General features: G+C 36.4%; 1 protein-coding gene across 5 annotated transcripts in view; it reads left to right on the top strand.

Annotated features, from left to right (window-relative positions):
* The window catches only part of FNDC3A (fibronectin type III domain containing 3A), a 3,267,883-nt gene that overhangs the window by 3,014,632 nt on the left and 236,903 nt on the right, over nt 1–16,348 (top strand). The window lies entirely within an intron of this gene.

Here is a 16,348-nt window from a genome sequence, read left to right as displayed (position 1 = left end):
TATATGGGGGTGCATACTATCTTTAGCTAATAAATGGTTTACATGGCATTCTTTATATGGGGGTGCATACTATCTTTAGCTAATAAATGGTTTACATGGCATTTTTTATAGGGGTGCATCCTATCTTTAGCTAATAAATGGTTTACATGGCATTCTTTATATGGGGGTGCATACTATCTTTAGCTAATAAATGGTTTACACGGCATTCTTTATATGGGGGTGCATACTATCTTTAGCTAATAAATGGTTTACACGGCATTCTTTATATGGGGTGCATACTATCTTTAGCTAATAAATGGTTTACACGGCATTCTTTATATGGGGGTGCATACTATCTTTGGCTAATAAATGGTTTACACGGCATTCTTTATATGGGGGTGCATACTATCTTTAGCTAATAAATGGTTTACATGGCATTCTTTATATGGGGGTGCATACTATCTTTAGCTAATAAATGGTTTACATGGCATTCTTTATATGGGGATACATACTGTCTTTAGCTAATAAATGGTTTACATGGCATTCTTTATATGGGGGTGCATTCTATCTTTAGCTAATAAATGGTTTACATGGCATTCTTTATATGGGGGTGCATACTATCTTTAGCTAATAAATGGTTTACGGCATTCTTTATATGGGGGTGCATACTATCTTTAGCTAATAAATGGTTTACATGGCATTCTTTATATTGGGTGCATACTATCTTTAGCTAATAAATGGTTTACATGGCATTCTTTATATGGGGGTGCATACTATCTTTAGCTAATAAATGGTTTACATGGCATTCTTTATATGGGGGTGCATACTATCTTTAGCTAATAAATGGTTTACATGGCATTCTTTCTTATGCAAATGCGTAACCACAGTGCCATCATTTTTCTTTTTAACACTAAAGTCTACGAAATTTACTGTCTTCATAGAATATGTGTAAACTTCAAAAATGTAGAGGTTTGATTAATGTATTGTACAGACTCCTTCAGTGTTTCCTCTCCACAAAATGAAAAGGTCATCCACAAACCTCATCAAAAAATAAACTCTGTCTGCATAGGGTCCTTTCAGTATAAACTTGGTTTCCCAAGCTGCCATTATGGCATTGGAGTAGCTATTGGCACACGAGGTGCCCATAGCTACGCCATTAGACTGCCAGTAATGATCTCCCCCAAAAACAAAGACATTGTTCTATAGCACAATGCTTAAAAGCTGACTTACTTGCTCTGTAATATGTGAATCGGTCATGAACATCTCCCTTAAAAAAGTGCAGATGCTCTCTATTCCTACATCATTCGGTATCACTGTGAATAAAGACACCACATCAAGGGTTACCATATATATATATATATATATATATATATATATATATATATATATATATATATACACACACACACACACACTCATGAATCACTTCAAAGTCTCGTGTACACTTGAACAAATCAGTCAGAAAATGTTCTGCATCTCTTAAAATATGCTGTATGTTCTTAATCTTAGGTCTCAGAAATTTCTCTAAGTATATTGAGACTGGTTCTGTGCTTCAATTCCTTCCAGATACTATCGGACGCATAGTGGGATATCTTACACTTTTATGAATTTTAGGTAAACCTTGTATAACCGGGGTGGCGGGATGTTCAATAGTAAAATAATCTAACATGCCTTACTAATCAACCCATTCTGCCATATCTCCTTTAATTTAGTGACTGTCTTACTGGGCATCTGTTTAACTTGATAAGCTTTAATTTTCACATAAAATGTGTTGTCATTCAACATTTCATGCATCATTCTGTTGTATGCAACTGTATTCAACACTACAATAGGGCTACCTTTATCGGCAGGTCTTATAACAATGCCTTCATTCTTTTGCAGATTTTTCAAACCAAGTGAAGAATTTTATGAATCCTATGTGCATCTTTCTGTTTGTTACTTGCTGTTACATTCCGAGGTGGTACAGCGGTAGCGTTGTTACCTCACAGGAAGAGGTTCTCCCGTTCGATTCTCGGCTTGGCTTGGGAGTGCCTTCTGTGTGGAGTCTGCATGTCCTCCTTGCGGTTGGGTAGCGTTCGAAAGACATGCGTGCGTAAATGGTCATGCCTTTGTTGAAGGTTGAGCATTGAGCTGGCACCTCGGCGTTTCGTAAAAAAAAAATCTACTGCCAATTATTAGCGGACCGGAGTTCCGCTGTGGCGACCCCTTGCCAGGAAAAAGCCGAAAGACAAACAACAACTTGCTGTTAATTGCATTTACATGCAAGCATACCAAAGTATATTTAACAACTTATTGTGATCAACTATTGTACTAAGTACAGTAAATACAAGAAGATATCCGTTTCATTTAATACACTTTACTTTCACATTTTCTTTTCAGATCTACAAGCATGTAACACAAATGCTGTCAGCTCTCTATGGCAAATACCCAAAGCCTGTTTATGCACAGTTACATTTATACCAGAAGGTCTGGTATTTTTTTTCAAATTATGATGCAATACAGTTCTTTCTTGTATAGCAGTTTTCCTTTGTTCCCTTGTCCTTGGGTCTTTGTAGTTTGATGATCCATGGAAACTCAGTATTGCATTATCTGAAACATGGTGTTCTAGCACTGTCTGAAACTTGATGTTACATCCCTTTACTTGCTGATGTCCTTCCAGCTGCCATCTGTGCAGTTATTTTTACAGATTTTGTTTCTCAGTAACATACTCCTTTACATGGATGCCAAATTTTAACTAAGTTAAGCCAGCACATTTGCTGCTTCTTATTTTTCAGCATTTTGCACTTTCTAAATTAACCCTTTATATTTCATATCATTCTTGCAGCTTTTATTCAAGCTAATAATCATGCTAGCAGTAGTTTGAAAAGACAGTATATACTATATAGAACAGAGTATTCTTTCAGTTCTCCATTTTTTTGATTTGTTTGAGGAATGGACTAAACTTCACTTAAAGAAAAGACTGCATTTGTTTCATCAGCATTGCTATTTACAGCATTTACCACTTTGCTCATATTTACAATCATAACTTGTTGAGTTATTGCAAGTAACTGCAGTATATATAACAATCCCAAGCTGTCATTATTACAATTCCAAGCTGTCATTATTATTATGACTCCCAAAACTACCAACACAGGATGTATTAACCAGTTTAGCAATTTGGTCTCAGATGATGACCATTCTTTAAATATGTCCCACCAATTATGGGCAGTGCCAGCTTCTGTTTTTGTCTTTTACTATTAACACTGGGTTATTTGAAACCACACATACAAACTGTGTTGCCACTTTAACAAACATTTTGAAATTTGAAGGCAATATTGTCCATTTACACAACATTTTATTTAATTTACAAATTTAGATACATTAGTACTAAATTGTAATCTGTCTATTAAAGATACTTGTGATGACTTACTAAATAGTAAGATTTCATTGTGCTTGTAAATGTACAATCTGTGAGATATTTTGTCCTACTAGTTTTCATACCAAGCTCTTTTAAAACTGCATTTGGTATATTTACAACTTTGGGATGTAATATTGATGTGCAATATTGTTTTTTTGGTATTGTTGTCCTATCATGGTAAGCCATTTGGCCTGACAACCAGTCTTGTCTCCTTGCCCTTATAGATTTCAGTACCAGTAACATTTTATGTCATGCAACATTTTTCGTAACTACCCATTCCAGCCTGGAAAGATTTGAGGTCACATTACTTTATTTTTCTTTCTGTGCATTTCAGACGCTTAACTCCTTTAACACTTACTCATACCTTCAGTCATTCATTAATATACTTGCAACTTGATATTAATAAACATTTGTAATTTGCGTAACTATGAATAATACTGCTTTTGAAGACTGTTTTTGCTGGAGTCTATGCTATTTTTATGTTATCATACAATTACAAAATATTGCAAGAAACACAAGAGATATTGACTTAACTAACCCATACTTAAAACACATATATTTACATGATTTACATTTGCTGTTGTCTGCCTTTTGTTGCAGCTTAGGTGAAAAGATAATACATGCATGTCAGTCTTGTGACGTCATGTTTTTTCTGCGTTTAACTACTGTCATTTGATTTCTATGCCGTAGAACTGTTTTTTAGTTGAAATGGTTTTAAAATCACTATGTAAGTGCCTTGCTTTAACTGAATGAAAGTTTGTGCTGTGTACGCTTTACCATTTTCTAAATGTAGAATAGAACGTCGAAAATTATTTCTTATCAGCGCAATTAACTGCTGTTGCTTTAACTCTACTAACCAGATTATATTTGTCAGTATTCTGTTCTGCTGAATTTAAAGCTCTTATGCACTTCTAAAAAAGTGTTTGTATATGTTGTCTGAACTTTTTGAACTCACTCTGACTGTGTCTTAGAAGTTTATTAAATTTTTTTGTCAGTTCACCATGAACTTCGTCTCTGTTTTTATCTGTTTTGTAATGTGCAGTGGGTTTATGCCACTTTTGCCTAGCAAGATGTGCAGAAGATCTTGTAAATAACTGACTTGACTGGTATTGTAACTCTGAAATTAACATTTTACATGTGGTGATGGGACACAAACGTTTACTGTCATACAAATGATGTTGCTGTTTAAGATACCAGTCAAAACATAATGCATTTACATAAAGCATTGACATTAACATTAACTAATAAAGTACTGCATGTGCTACAGTTCTGTTTATACCAGTCTTTAAATCCTGACCATACATGTGCTGGACTATTATTACTGTCTACCTGAAAGGTAGTCTTACACTTTGCAGTTCTGTTGTTTATGACATCCATGCTTTAGAATGAGAAACAAAAAGAATTACCAGTTTCTGTGTAAAAGGTGGCCAAATCTTCCATCGGGAAAGCGTGGAAAGTCCCTCGTTGATTGTCTGAAAAGGAGGTCAACCACAGTTGGCAGATTCGACTGTGGAAATGCGCAGGACCTGAGGAATTTGCAGAGAGACACTGGTCTGCTACTGGATACTGTACAGAAGGAGGAGGCAAACGTTTGCACTGGAACTGAATGTACTAACTGAATAAAATAAAAAAGAAGCTGTAGTTGTCACAATAAGAAACCATTTGATCCGTCAACTGTGGCTCGCCATTGAAGAATTTTAGGCATCTTATTTTATTTTATTTTTATTTTACATTTGTTGACCGGGCTAGTAGTCTAGATGGATACCATTTTTTTCAGTCAGCCGGGGGGGAGAAAAAAACATACATAATAAAATAAAATAAAAAAAAATAATAAGAAAAAAAAAAAAAAAAAAAAAAAAAATATAGAATATATTATATTATTAATAATTTTAAAATGGGTGCGACATAACCAGTGTGATTTCAGGAATTGGCTGAGGTTGATTTTAATAAAGTAGTTGGCGGTTATACTTCTTATTGTTTGGACTTTGCTCAGAGCAGGGGGACTGTCAGAGGTTGTTTATTTATTTAAATGCTTCCGTGAGTTGGGAGAAATTTGAGTAGATTGGGCAGTTCAAAAGCCAAAAGTTTCTTTAGGTTAAGGCAGTGATCCATTGGTGGATTTTACATGGAATGAGAGATTGTTAGGAATAGGGTTCATTACCCTGGGAGTGGCTGCTGAGGGGAAAAAAAAATAGCTTGGTTTTTTATGGATTAAGTAGTGAGTAGTTTTCATTGAACCAGTTTTCATTTTAATTTTGATGAAACAGGTCTGGGTCTTTATTTGGTGTGAGAGAGAGTGTCAGGAGGGAGAGGGTAGGAGTAGTCATCTCTGCATATTATGTGCAGGTGGGTGAAGATAACTAGGATGAGATGATTGATGAAGACTGGGACTAGGAGGGACCCTGGACCTGAGGGAGGTGTTTCCAGGGTTTGGAGCAGTAGCTGGTGGTTGACCATGTCGAAAAGCTTTAGGTCCAGAAGAGAGCAGAGGATATGAGTGAGTTATTATATTTATTATTATTGATTGAGTCAAATCATAAGTTGTCTGTGAACACACCTCTCCAGATTTTAGCTAAGAGAGACAGGATTGCTATCGGTCTCTATAGTTAGATGTTTTCCGTGGGTACCTTCTCTTGTGGAGGATGATGATGTGATTTTTTTTCCAATGGGATTGTGGCTTCTTCTTTTTTATCTATTGATCATATGGTTTCTTAGTTGTTAACCAGCTAAGAGTTTGTTCTAATTTTTCTGTGTTTTTTGGGGGGAATGTACACACAAACAATTAGGTTTATTGATTTTGTTGTGGGCAGGCTTTAGAGCCATTTAGTTCAATAATAAGGAAGGCTTTAGGAGGTTGTGTTGTTAACCTGGTGACATTCATTGTATTCCTGTACACTACACTATGCCCCTTTTGTTGCCCTGTCTAACCTATGATATTATACCCAGGTGTGGTGGGATTATCTCGTCTCCCTGGGGCGGGTTTTTAGGGTTTTCGAAGGGCACATAATATCAGGGGAGTGGGGGGGTGGATGCAGAAAAGATGAAGATGGTGCACTTTATTATTCCTTAAGTTGAGATGGAATATCATGGGGGAGCCTGTAGAAGTATAGAGTATGGGTGGTTTGGGTCCAGGATTCCTCAGGATAGGTAGGGTTGTTTGATTTTCATATCTAGTTGAGTAGTAGTAAATAAGTAGGAAAAAAAATATGAGGTTAAAGGGGTTAAGCTAGAGTTTTGATGATCAAAGGAAGGAGAGTAAGACAAGGTGGAGGGGAGGTGGGTTTCCTTGGTGAAAAAAAGGTGAGAAAGAAGTATGGGAGGGTATAGCAGGGTTGGGGGATTGGGGGGGTGGAGGGGGTGGTGGGAGGCTATTTGACTGATTAAATGTTTATGCATGTCTTTCTGTTTGTTACTTGCTGTTACTTGCATTTACATGCAAGCATACCAGAGTATATTTAACTACTTATTGTGATCAACTAGTCTTATTACTGTATTGTACAAAGTACAGTAAATACAAGAAGATATCTGTTTCATTTAATACTCTTTACTTTCACATTTTCTTTTCAAATCTACAAGAATGTAACAAAAATGCTGTCAGCTCTCTATGGCAAACACCCAAAGCTTGTTAATGCACAGTTACATTTATAAAAGAGGGTCTGGTATTTTTTTCAAAGTCTGATGTAATACAGTTCTTTCTTTGTATAACAGTTTTCCTATGTTCCCTTGTCCTTGGTTCTTTGTAGTTTGATGTTCCATAGAAACTCAGTCTTGCATTATCTGAAACTTGATGTTACATCCCTTTACTTTGCTGATGTCCTTCCAGCTGCCATCTGTGCAGTTATTTTTACAGATTTTGTTTCTCAGTAACATACTCCTTTACATGGATGCCAAATTTTAACTATGCTATGCCAGCACATTTACTACTACTTATTTTTAAGCATTTTACACTATTTCTAAATTAACCCTTTATATTTCATATTATTCTTGCAGCTTTTATTCAAGCTAATAATCATGCTAGCAGTAGTTTGAAAAGACACTATATACTATATAGAACAGTGTTATTTCACCAAGATGTTCTTGCTTGCTTAAATTAAACCCATCTTTATTCCTTTTATAACTTTCAGCAGCTATCTTGTAAAAATCATCTATGCAAAGTTGCTCAAAAGCATTTAACAAAGGGTTTAGCTGTGGCACATACAGACTAGGATTCCTTAAAGTATTAACATTAGTATTAATAATATTTTTAGCTTCATTATGTAACAGTTTCAGCATCACATTTCTAGGAAAACACTTGATATCAAAAATAGCATCTGTTAAATCACAGTACCTTGTGGGAATGTGTGTAAGTCCCTTTTGTAAAACACTGAGTTCATTCTCATTTAAAACATAGTCAGAAAGATTCCACACTAGCCTTCCTTGAAGAAGGCCTTCTTTATATTCCCCTGGTTCATCATTTGGTCGTCTGTCTTTCTCTTCTGTCGACTTCTGCTCCTTCCTCTCAGGCACTGGTCTTTCACCCTGTTTAAATCCCTCACAGGAAAAGGAAAGGACAGCTGACGTTGCCCTAAAGGGAATTTAGTGTTCAAGTCAATACTTCTGGAAGACGTCATTATCTCAGCTGACTGATGAACCATTGCTTTAACTTCAAATGTCTTCTGTCTAGCTCATGTCCCATTTGAAGTCATAAAAAGGAAATTTATTGAAGAAATAGTAGCCGTTAAACTAGTGGTATTATTTTCAATGCCGGTCAGCGTTGTCACAGCTGTGATGTCACTTGTGGGCATACCCTCATTGTCAGTCACAGTTGCAGTTTGTAAAACATTTGTTGAAGCTTCCTCTGAGGTCGTTCTTAACTCATTCAACACACCTCTGCTTTCTGAGAACCTGGGCCAGGAAAAAATATGCCTAGTTTCAAAATCATGACGGTCTCGAACTATTTTCCTCAATTTTTGTCTAGTCAGTTTACGCTCATAAGCTGGTATAGTGTCCAGGACATCTAGCAAATATTTATCCACTAGATTAGTATCAAAAAGTGAAAGCAATTCAGCATATTTTGTTTCAGTTGACAGTATACGCCTGTATCTCTTTCTCTGATTCTGCAATCAACAGTTTAATATATGAGGTACTGGCAACTCATTTCACTTTCTGCCAGCCAACAAGTAGCTCCTTGTCACAGTTCACATAAGAAGGCATTTTAAAAATTCTAAGGCCTCGTGGAACAAGGCCTTCTAGGAGGCAAACCTCTATATGAAACTTTACAAATTGTGCTTGTTTCAACTTAAAAAAGTCTTTTTCTAAAGCAAGCAACTTCTTTTTAAGACAAGCCAAATCTGTAGCAACTGTTTGTCTCACCTTCATCAATGGTGCAGTCCAGTAAAGGGTTACAAAGATAATTAATTGCCTTCATCAAAGGATTCACTTGAATAATACTTTGTTGCAGTCCACTTGGATTATAATCCAGTTCTATAACATCTTGTCCATCAGCCGTAATATCCAAAGCTAAGGTAGCACACAAAAAACACAAGACCGCACCAAAGCTGTAGAACTCATTTGTTCTGCACAAAACAGACCCAGAATAAAAAGCAAAACACCAGGACTTGGAGACAGCTGTAGAATCCAGTATAAAAATCTTTATTTGACACAAGCACTTTCGTGGGTAACTCCACTTCATCAGATGTCTAACACATTTTAATAACAGCTCTTAGTTTAAATGCACATCCTCTGGGAACACATGATTAAAAGCAACTAATACATTATTCTAGTGTGATCAAGTACTTTCTATTTAAAGCAACATTATACAAGGTACATGCCATTAACTGGACTAGAAGCCTATTTGTAAAATATCTAAATTATAATTCAAACTTCCAGAACATTTCAGTTTACAATCACAAGCACATATCTGCACATATTTACATTTTCCACTTGTATTCTCCAAAACACATACAAGCCTGTAACAAGAAGTCAGTGATTTATCATACAAAAACAGTACCACAGCACATTCTACCTAAAAAGCTGCCTAGACTTACTATCCACTTAGCTTCAAGCTCTTCAGTGATGTCCCATAGATTCCCCCCCTCGTATACTCTCATAAGTTCTGCTGTGGCAGATGAAATTTTTGTAAATACATAGACAATACTTCTAAGTTTGAACATCTAGGCCAGTTAAAGACATATGAGGTTGACATCTGTGCCACCTGTGAAACAGAGCATTTAGTCTTATCTGGCCCACTGCACACTGTGCCGTAGTTTCTATGTAGGGAAGACAGACAGGTCTCTGAAGGAAAGAATACATGAACACATTTATGCTGTCCATAAAAAGAACAAAGTGAATGCCTTGGCCAGATACACTATTAATAATGATATGGAACATGTCTTTAAATTTTTAGTTATAGGGAGAACTTATGAGAGTATAAGAGGGTGGATCTACGGAACATCACTGAAGAGCTTGAAGCTAAGTGGATAGTAAGACTAAGGGCTGATAGCGGTCATGGATTAAATGAATATATACCTTTGCGTCCTAAGTTAAAGTCTAGGCAGCTTTTTAGGTAAAATGTGTTGTGGTATTGTTTGTATGATAAATCACTGACTTCTTGTTACAGGCTTGTATGCATTTTGGAGAATACAAGTGGAGAATGTAAATATGTGCAGATTTGTGATTGTAAACTAAAATGTTCTGGAAGTTTGAATTATAATTTAGATATTTTACAAATAGGCTTTCAGAAGTGTATACATACATTTCGGACTTCTAGTCCAGTTAATGGCATGTACCTTGTAGAATGTTGCTTTAAATAGAAAGTACTTGTTCACACTAGAATCATGTATTGGTTGCTTTTAATCATGTGTTCCCAGAAGGTGTGCATTTAAACTAAGAGCTGTTTTTAAAATGTATTAGACATCTGAAGAAGTGGGGTTACCCATGAAGGCGCTTGTGTCGAATAAAAATTTTTATACTGGATTCTACAGCCGTTTCCAAGTCCTGGTGTTTTGCTAGAAATTATGGAAACCTACTGGGATCAGCTTTAATGCATTTACTTGAGACCAATGGTGTATCCTGAGGCTGAGAAGTCAGTCAGATGTTTTCAGCAGAATTGACAAATTGAAAACAAATTACATAATTCATTGCTGAGTAGAATGTTTTGCAAACTCTGAGGATGCCACAGATCATTTTCTTCTTGTAACTGAATTATGTTGACCTTGCTTGGAATTGGTTATATTAGTTTGTAAGAAGAGTGTCTGTGTGTGTCTGTGTGTGTGTGTGTGTGTGTGTGTGTGTGTGGGGGGGGGGGGGGGGGTTGATGAAAAGCTTTCCCACACAGCATTTGAGAGGAATTGTGGCTAGAGATGTTATGCAAGTACATCATAGGGAAAGTACAGAAAGCTAGAGTGATACCTGTGTAATATATATATTTGTCTGCATCTTTTTACTTTGGATGTGCTTGCAGTAAATTAACTAATCTAAAATTGCTTGTGCCCTTTGATTTGCTTTTAGTATGTTTTTTCTTTTTTATTTATCAAAGCTCTACTGAAATATTCTAGATTGGGAGTATTCAAGTTAGAATTTGTAAAACAGTTATCTCCAAAGTATCAGAGAATGAGAGAGCAGAAAAAGTGCTATTCCATTCAAGGTTAATATTACAGAGGGTAAAGCTTGAGATTTGGAAAAGTTAGTTTTACATTTAGAAATGATTAAAGGAAATTAAGTAAATTAGTAGATTGATAGTGTACCTCTTTAGGGAAATTTATAGTAGTTAGTAATTTGATAACATTAAAAATAACTTTTTCTTTCTAAACCTGAATCCCTTTCCCAAATTAATCAATATAACCATCCAAGATATATACCCATACGTCAGCGGTTCTATACAAGAGATAAGGGATCATTGGAACCTCCCCAAATCCTATCTAGTGATTTTAAGGCAAATTAAAGAATTATGTACCAGCTATTTACAAAACTACAACATAACCAACAATGATATAACAATCTGTAACTCACTATGGAAGACCATCCTCTCAACTAAAAAATATATCACTAATACATATAAACTAATCAAAGGCATTAAATTCCAAAAAGATTTACTTGTCTCGGACTATAGGAGAAAGAACAATCCATCCATCAATACCCTTCAACTAAACCAAGCTATCAACTTAACAAATAAATCCATACTTCTTAAGAAATTGGCATTTACCCAACTGATGATCTATAGCAACGCATATTTCACACCCACTATCTTACATAAATTTAACTCTGCGAAATCCCCTTTGTCCTCCTGTAAAATTCAAATGGCTGATATTCTCCATTTATTCTAGAGCTGTAAATGTGTATTTAAACTCTGGAACTCCCTTAAATTCCAATTACAAAAAATGGGCTGTCAAACATCCACACTCACCTGGGAATTCACTCTTCTACATATCCTACCAAACAACGTCTCTAAAACTCAAGCAATTACTATGATCAATATTTTTCTCTTACAGAAACTCTGTATAGCAACCAATTGGCTTAACCTAAATAACATATCCTGGGAGAATTTTAAGTTAATGGTGACCAAACATATTTTAGCCCATAAAACTTTAATTGACAAGGGTAATAAAAACATCAAGCACAGGAAATTATGAGAACACATCTTCAATATCATTCTTGCCTAGCTCATGACAATATGTCAGACCTAATTACAAATAAGAGATCCCATACTAAACTATATTCATAGCTCAAGAAATGTTCTTTTCCCTCTCCCTCCTTTTTCTAAGATATACTTGCAATCACAATAATTCTCACTGAAATGTAACAATTTTTCTCTCGAATATTGAAAGCATCTATGTATATAGTGTAAATAGTATTGATTGATTGTTTTATTTCTGTTTGTTCTACCCTCAATGTATAACAACTGCTTACTGTGAAGAGGTCTTACCTCTACCTGTTCTATTATGTATGATGTTTTAGATCAATGAAAAGAATAAATAAAAATTATTGGAAAAAAAATGTATTCTAGCACTTGAGTTTTTGTCTGATGAAGTCTTGACATTGTTCAAGATGAAAGCACTTACATTAAACTGTGAAAGGCTCTGCAAAAAAAAAATAAATAACTTGTTTTTTTTGCTGTAATCAAAAGTAAACTCTTGATAAATGTATTCTCTAGTCTGTTTTGGGAAGGGATGTAAGTGTTATGGACTCTGCATGATCATGGACATCTAGTCCTAACCACCTGACACTGGCTTCCTGGGAAGATGAATGGGCTGATTAGACTGCCACCTACAGCAAGAAGGAAATAGGCTCTAGGGCTGTAATCTTGGTCCGGAAAAATGGACTTGGCTCTTGCCCCTTATGGAGGATATTAGTGGTTTGCTTGGTTGGTGGAGAACGTAACCTGAAATGAGAGTTGGAGGGGGAGGCATTTGATTAGTGTGAATAAGATGACTTATAATTTTGCTATTTTCTGCTAGACCAAAAGAACATGTAAATGTTAATCATAGTTTGAGAGAGAAGTGAGCCTAACATTTCAGGGATAAGATAGACACCATTTTTGCTGGAATGGTACCATTAAGCTTGTGGTAAAGGTATGGCAAATAGGGAATTAAGGGAAGTTTTGATTACTCTCCTATCTAAGGAGTGTAAAGATCCATCCATTGAAACTGATTAGTTAAAGCCAGTTTCATTTAACTGTCTGACAGTAAATTCTTGGTCACGGTCCTGGGTAGAGAGTAAAGGTGGTGACACCAGCTTTTATACAGTAGTGCCTAATAGTGTCTCTACAGAGTTCAGTCTAGAAAAGTGAAGGAGGTGTCACGTGTTTTATACATCAATAATTGGCTGACTTTGGGAAGTCAGATGATGCTCCAAAGTCGATGGACGTAATATCCCCATTCAGGTTGTTAAAGAAGATGGCCTGTGCCAGTTAGAAAAGTTAGAGGGCCTTGGTTAAGAGGAAGGATGATTTTGTGCTGTTCATTTTCAAGAAAATTTTTGGCACTCTGAAGTGGCACACCTACTATGATCAGTGTAAACCTTTGGGACCCTATTTTGGGAAAATAATTAAGATCCTGTATTCAGCTTCTTTAGCTAAGTTCATTGCCAGTTCATGGATATCTTAGCTTTTGAATTGGGGGGGGGGGGGGCTACACAAGCTTGGTCCCTTTTACCATCCTGTTCATTTTACCTCTCATAACCATGGAGGTTGATCTCAGAGTAGTATCCAAAATTTGTATGGTGGAATGTCCATAAGTGTGACTATACAAGAGTAATTGCTTTTTCTCCCTAGATATTTAAGAAAAGATTTTCTGAAGAATAAAAACAAATTAAGCATATTTGAAACATGCAGTTGGTTATGCTTCACTCTGTTTAATCAGGGAATTTATTTTAGTTTGGGTAACCACTGTAAAGGACAGCAGACAGTAGTGGACAGAAAAAGGGAGGAAAATGCCTGTGCTTCTACTGGGCAAACTGAGCAAGTGTTTTTTTAGAGAGAGTGAGGTATGATCTTTCATTTTAGCTATTTATTTATTTAATTTATTTATTTATTTTAGTGAGATAAGGTGTTTCTGTATTTTTAGATTTGATGGTTTTAAAGTGGCCACTCCCCACATATTCACAGTTAAAATTAGTTTTCTCTCTTTCAAGGTGTTAAGGAGATCCTTGGTTATGATTGATCCGAAAGTCATGCTTTTTTTTGCTGAAGAGCAGGATATCATAGCTCTCACTGAACATTTTAGAGAAGGAAATTAAGGGAGTAGGATTAAAGCTTCCACTCTAGGAGACTATCAGATTATTTTCTTGATTACGCAATCCAATACAGCTTTACTTGACCCCCCCCCCCACCACCACACTTATGGATCTTGTTTTTGGAAAGCTCCCGAAAAGCAAGTTCAACAGGTATAGTCAGAGTGAAAAGGAGATCACAGAGTTATATTTATTTTATTTTGCATCTGTTAACACGGATTGTCTAACTGGGGATGAGGACCCCTTTTCAGAGGAGACCAAGGTAAAAACCTCCACATGACAAATAACCGTAACAGTATACTATGCAAGCTTCACATAGCAAATAGTAATAGTAATGCATAGTAAGAGTATACAGGTTACATACGTGAACAAAACATAATATGCAAGTCTTTACATATTAAATTCATTATTAATTATTACAACTGTTTGTGTAATGCATACGTGTGAGCTGATGTTTTTAGTAGCTAATTTATTAGAGGTTTGCAGCTAACTGGAAAGGGCAGCATATCTGAGGGAAACATACTGAAACAGGAGACAAATCCATAATTCAGAATTAATGGAAGAAGTGGGTGTGGTATGTGTGCAGATCATTGTGTGCTTAAGAGTGTGAGAGTTTAGCCAATCCATGGTGTAGAGGAATGAAGCCCTGACTGCATCTCATGTGACCCAAGTTCATATAACCGGTTGAGTGCACTGTAAGATCAGGCAGAGAAGAATAGGAGTGAACAGCCTTTACCTGCTTACGCACCATGGGGGGAAAGGAAATGGCATTTAGTGGGAGGTGGAGGATCTACTCATGCAGCTTGAGTCTGTCAGGCCTTAGCTACCATTTGTAAGTCACACAGGGAGCAGAGGGAAATCATCAGGAGACCGCTGTACTAGAACTTGGAAGAGCTGCAGGAGGGAATTAGTGGTCCACTGGGGGAAAGTGTAGCTTTCCTCACAGGACTGGTGAAACTGGCCTGTTCCTTGCCACCTGTCTCTCTCTGCAAGTGGATAAACTCATGGGGGAATTCCCACGCAAGAATGAATGAGACTGTAGGGCTCTCACCTGCCCAGGATTTTCCACCTCCCGCAACTGTGGATTAAATGAGCCATTTGGGTGGAAGTAGAGCTGCTGCTGGGCTCAGTCTTGCAGGGATGCAAAAAAAAAAAAAAAAAAAAAAGAAAGACTGGGATAGTTTAAACAAGTGACATATATGGAAATGATTTTGAACATGGTGGAAATGTAGTTGCTCTGGTGATGATGACACCTCTGACATAGTAGTAATGTGGAAAATAAGGTAACCAGTTTGGTATGCATGTAAGGGTTGTGGGAAGAGAAAGAGATTGCAATCATTGGGTAACCTAGCAGAAGTGCATGTGAGAAAGAAAACCATTAAACTGCATTCTAGATTGTTGAAGGCCAACAATGATGCCAAAATGCACAAGAAATTACTGATGAGAAAATTGCAGGAGTAGAGGATTACCATAATTTAGGATGTTTGTTTTGTGCCATACTGAGGTGACATGGAGCAACATTCCAGGCTCATTATATGCTGTGCAACACGGTATCTTATCTCCAGTACATTTCTCAGAGGAGGGTAATACCACATGCTTTTTTTTGGACTTGTGATACCTCACCAACCAGTAAGTGGACTGTGAGAGCATGTTCTAGCTAGCCACACACTACAGCATATTCTCAGAGTTTTATCTTGCCGATGCTGGAAAAAAGAAGGCTTAAGATATGGACAAGCTCTTTATGATAATTCTATAAATAGTGAATCAGTGATTATCTTTCATAAATGTGGATGCAAAATTACAAATATTATTACATGAAATATAATGTTCCCTTAATTGCAGTTACCATACTGCACTGCTCTTGCTTGGAGGTACACTGAGTCCTGGCTCTGTGGTAAGACATGACCACCTTAGATTTTTTTTTTTTTTTTTGGTTGTTAATAGGGAAAGCAACAGTAATTTTTTGTCCCATTTATAAGAGGGGACAAACTTTTAACCTCTCTCCCCCCAAAATTACCTTTTTTTAAGAAGGATAGCAGAGGACTAAGGGAGTCACCCCCCCCCCCGTATTAGGTAATTAAAGGGGTGATGGACCCCCATTCAGAAAGAATTATCCAAAAAAAAGAGAGAGAATACATTTGAATGTTTCAAAGAGCAATGACTGCCAAACTTTGCTATCTCTGTAATAATCTGAAAGCTACTCTAATGCACTAGCAAGATCCAGAGTTCTCCATTAACATCATTGAATCTATAAACAACATTAAA

The sequence above is a fragment of the Protopterus annectens genome, chromosome 5.part1, assembly GCF_019279795.1.
Source record: "Protopterus annectens isolate FY-2018-M chromosome 5.part1, PAN1.0, whole genome shotgun sequence".
NCBI lineage: Eukaryota > Metazoa > Chordata > Ceratodontiformes > Protopteridae > Protopterus > Protopterus annectens.
Note: the sequence above shows the minus strand (reverse complement) of the source record. Positions and strands in the feature narration are given on the sequence as shown.